This window comes from Bombus impatiens, unplaced genomic scaffold (assembly GCF_000188095.3).
Source record: "Bombus impatiens unplaced genomic scaffold, BIMP_2.2 scf_0303, whole genome shotgun sequence".
NCBI classification, from domain to species: Eukaryota; Metazoa; Arthropoda; class Insecta; order Hymenoptera; family Apidae; genus Bombus; species Bombus impatiens.
Genome location: NT_176722.1, coordinates 1 through 5,646, shown reverse-complemented (window position 1 = coordinate 5,646; position 5,646 = coordinate 1).

The following is a 5,646-nucleotide window of genomic DNA, read 5'->3' as shown; positions in this document are numbered from 1 at the left end:
AGATAACAATAGCGACATTTGCAGACGACACAGCGCTATTAGCTACCCACGCAGACCCGGTAATTGCCTCATCCACTCTTCAGCGATGTCTGGACTCCATGGAAAAGTGGAAAAAAATCCACACGTGTAATCCATGGAAAAGTGGTTTCATAAATGGGGCTTCAAAATCAACGAAAAAAAATCCACACGTGTAACCTTCACGCTCCGAAAACAAACCTGCCCCGAGGTCACCATTAACAACACAATAATTCCTAGCAAGGACTCAGTCAAATACCTGGGCATGACCCTGGACAGGAGGCTAACTTGGAAAAATCACATCGCAGACAAAACAAAGCAACTCAAGGACAAACTCTAGAAATTCTATTCGCTCACTGGCCGACGCTCCAACCTAAGCACACAGAACAAAATTAGCCTCTACAAGACCATAATAAAACCCGTCTGGACCTATGGAATCCAACTATGGGGAACAGCAAGTAACTCCAACATTGAAATACTTCAACGCTTCCAATCGGAAACGCTAAGATCCCTAATTGATGCACCTTGGTATGTAACCAATGAAACAATACACCGCGACCTCAAGATACCCACAGTCAAAGAGGAAATAGCAAAATATAGCGACAGATATAGCAAAAGAGTCAACAAACACCGAAACCCCCTAATCACTGGACTGGAATCAAGCGACGGATCAGATTCGCAGGCTGAAGAGGCACTACCTACTAGACCTAAACGCTAGATTCAATTAGTTATCTAAATTAAGTAATATTTACTTATTTATAATACTTACTTATAAATTATACTTATCTATAATAAGTATTAATTTATCATAAATAATCAGCCATGTCACTGCGCCACGCCAGAAAAATTTTAATAAATAAATAAAAAAAAAATAATTTATATCACAAATTTGCTTTTTATAATCGTTTTTCTAAAAACGGTTTTATTAAGGAAAATTCTGATATATCTTCTTGATCGTCATTTGCCCTATATTCATCCTCACTTACTTCGTTCATTCCTAACATCATATTTTTTCTATATTTTCTCTATTTAGATTCTCCATATTGCCAAAGCATTTCTGATAAGCAAAAGGAGTAAACAAAAGCAGTGGATAAAAGTAACAAAAATAATAAATGTATTTTCTTATCTCCTAAATGTACTTCTACGGTACTTCAACTCTAAGTTTCAAAAATATATTAAAACTTAGTTATGCCTAAGCTTCAGAAAAGTTTACACATAAAGCATTATAAATCAAATATCATGACAAGCTAAATGGTTATGTAATCATTACATTATATAGATGGTTGCGTATACAAGGTGAATCTACTAACTTGGCCAAATATAACTCTGTTTCTATAGCAGGTAAGAACCAATTGTATAGGGAAATTTTGTACTGTTTATCAATCTCTATTACTGTTCAGTACAATTTTTTTCAGAAAAATCGATGCAATTGCAGAGTACAATTACACCTCCCTTTTAAACGGGATCCTAAAACTTTTTTGCATCGATTGACTCCTTGTGTTATTCTAAACGAAAAAAATATTAACATGCAATTTCAAAAATATTAATATTTTTATATATATATTAATATTTCGAGATATTTGAGAAATTAAAGTTCTTCTGGCTATAAACATAACCCAAGTCGTATATGGCAACGATACATATAAAAACATAAACTCAAGAATGGCTGCGAAATCGTGCCCATATCAGAAACCTTGCTTCAATTAATTGCTAACGATTTAACAATGATGATAAAGATTGATAAGTAATGAAAAATTTTTCTCTATTGCTTCAGTCATTTCGATATTGACTTTAGGAACCCCATGATAAAAAAGAGATTATTTTGTAGCTAAAATTTCAAAGGATATGATCGCATATTGTTAAAAAAACATCTATCTAAAAAATTGATAAAATAATAATTTGTTTATATTTTCAGCTCAAAATTAATTTTTCAATTTTAAAGAAAAATTATTGAAACATGTAAAACTCTAATTAAAATCTATAGAAAAAGTGAACTCAATTCGATAAGTAGTTTTTGGAATAACAATTCATACGTAGTTGCAGTTATGACTCGTTTTCGAGAAACTCGCAGAATAATATATAACAAGATTCTGTTTTCGCAGTGTGTATAGTTATCTACTGTTCGAGTCTGTCTGTTTAAATAAAACAGTTCGTTGACCGTATAGGCATTCAGTGTATTGTTAGAGTAAAGGTTTTATGGATGAAATAACTGAAGTGACTTAGGATTCGAACCCGAGATAACGTTGAACCTTATACGTCGTGCCCATCAATAAGATGCTCATGCGATCTGATTAATCTTCTATCCGATTAATTCCGCAAAGTATTGTTCATTTATTTTCCTATTAGTAATACCTTGTCTATGAAACATGATTTTTAACGAAAACTGTTTTAGGAAAATAGATGAAATCAGCTCCATGCATTCAGATTACATACAAAAGAGCTACTATAAAAAAAAGAAAGTAAATAGGAAGTATTGGGCTCGTCCAATTAATAGTATCTAAGAAAAAAGGGATAATCATTCCAAATACTATCTGAACAATGCGATTTTAGTAAATTCTTTATTGTCAAATTATTACTCTACATACTGAATAATTTTGTGTGGTACTGTGATGAGTAGATTGCGGAAATTTGATGATGCAAACATTCGCAAAATTCATAGAATATGCAAAAGTACAGAAAATAACCAAAGTAAAGTATTTATTCCAATACTTGTTAGATGAAACCAATTTTTACTTAAATTCCATTTCTTTAATCATGTTCAAAAAATATAAAAATGCATAAAAATCCGCAATCTAGCAACGAACGAACTAAACGACACTGCAGTTGCCGCGTGAATACTAATATGGGTGTAAAAATATCATCGACAGCTGACCAACCGAGAATGCCGAAGACCAATATCGCGATACTGTATTTTATAACAATCGTAGTCTGAACGTTTCCATAGATGAAAATGATCAATCGATGTCTATGATACTCTTATTGCGATATATATCGCCACATGAAGCAAAACATGTATGAATTACAAGAAATAAAACAGACAACAAGGACGTATTATCGTAGTCAGCCAGTAGTTACAGAATTATGGTGAAAATATTTTCAATAATTAGCTATATTACGTCTTTCATGCTTAATTTAAAAAAAAGGAAGTTGACATCTGTAAGTTTCAAAAGAAACGATTTACTAATGAAGACTTATATCAATTAATATTTATCCTGTTACAGGTGGAAAAATTGCAACATAGGGTGTAATAATAGATAATTATGATATATTTTTGGTGATTCAGAACAGCAATGTTACAGATTAAGTCAATAACGATGCTCTTGATCTAAATAATTTATTACGACTAGAATTAACCGAAGCACTAAGACCGATATTCTGTACTACTAGAACCGATAAACTGAGCGAGTAGATGTCTACTTTCGCAATTGATACAAATAGTGGGGTACTGACGTATTTATTGTTAATGTATTACGTTAATCAGTATACGTGACTTTGTCTCCGGATACGGTGACCTTATTTCTTTTCTAGTGAGCACGCATATAGATCTCCATGTATAGGTTGCACATAATATTTCATTTATTACAACGAAAACCATGCTATGTATGGTCTTATATTAGGAAAGGGTTTCTTGAAACACGTCACAGCCTCGAAACGCTGCAAAACTTAAAGTTTTGAGTTTCGAGAATTCAAAACTCTCAAACCCTAAGTAAGAAAAAGTACAAAATAAATAAAGAATCGTTCGCAGCGTGAACAGATGATTTACTCCTTCTGCTCGCTACTAACATCTTTAAGTTCTGGAATGATAATGCATAGTATCCAAATTTTTAAAACGTATCAAAAAAATGTCTTTTTTCAAACACTTTTCAAATGTGTTTTCAAATTAATGTTCTTGAACTAAAATATGTATTAGATATTTTAGTATACTGTTATGTTTTCGTCTGTGTTTTGTTTAATAAAGATTTATGCAAAAAGATTGACCTCAGTTCTTAAAGCAAAATAATCTCCTTACAAAACAAAATCATTTCGAATTTTAAATTTCGTAAGTTTCGTAAGTTTCGAGAATTGAAAACTTAGGTTCTAATCCACCTCTAGTTTATATCATAATTCCATTGGACGATTAACATTTCCTTCATATTTACATACATATATCATTGAAATATTAACATACATTAGCATTATTCATGCAGAAGTGCCTTTCAAAGTACGACATCAAGCGACATTGATACCATTGATGTTATGTAACATAAGAAACGCTTTCTTCTGACCTGTAATATTCATTACGCGATTCTCATAGTGTCTCGTCCCAAACACTATTCGGAACACTATTTCGGAAAAGAATTGTAATATCATATTAAATTTTTGAAACACCCGTTTTTCAGATTTCGTGATAAATGTATTAAGTTAGCTAACAATCAATTTATCATTTTAGTTCAGATTAATAAAATTTTCTGAGCAACTTTCAAGCAACTTGATATCATATTACTTCTGTAAATTTACTACATATTTACGTAATTCAACCACTTATTTGCCAAATCGGTTAACTCTACGAAAGAAGAAGCAGAGAAAATTGATGAAACTATATAAGATAAAAGGTATATCCACTTCAATATGCACTACGATTAACAGGTGTCATAATAATCAAAGTTCAAGAATCAATTGCATAAGTAATCTAGATATAGCGAACATGTATTTACATGGACACGGCAACGCCGATTGATACCGCTACCTCACTGTCCTAAAAATAAGTAAAGTAGCCGTCCTGTCGAAACATTTGTAGTTTTTTGTCCAACTGTTATGACTTCGCTATATCGTGATCCATACTATTCTTTGGTCTGGCATGTAGAACTGTTTAATACTTTTTGTGTTAAGAACGAATATGCAATAGCGACGCCTTTGCGTATAAAGTCGAAATATAATTATTTATTTACGTGATACACTTTTCCCGACAAGAAATTCATCTGTTTCTTTATCACTTTGATTTAGAATTTACCGATATTTATTATATATGAAAAAGTATTCAGCCAATAATCATATCGCGCTGATAACGCAAATAATTAGGATATCGTTATAGTAGACGCAAATTTACGCAATGGCGCTAACAATGCGCGAAATTATCTTCAGAAAAAAGTGTCCATCCTTGTAAGCAAATATTAAGGTAGCTGCTATGAAACGTTTTTTTTTTTATTTATTTATTTTACAATTTTACAATTTGTCCAGTAGGACATTTGGTAAAATATTATAGCGGTGTGCTAATATAACAAAATATTATAGCGGTGTGCTAATATAGCATGTGGGTGGCTGCCCCCAGCGGGGTACCATCATCGTGTTTGTTAGCTTATGTCCTTTGTGAGATCTGTTGGGTGTTTCCTTTTTAGTTTTCTTTTTATGTTTGATGTGTCGACCGTTTCCGCTGCCAGCCGGTTTGGGTGCGTTGCTATTCTTTCTCCGTGCCTTCTTGCACTTTTGTTAATCTCCTCCTTGACCATTTGTATTCCCAGGTCTTTCCGAACGTCCTCGTTCCTAACGTACCATGGCGCGTTTACTATTGTTCTGAGTATTTTCGATTGCGCTGCCTCTATTTTGATTATATGGCTCATTGCTGCTGTTCCCCATAGTGCTATTCCGTACGTC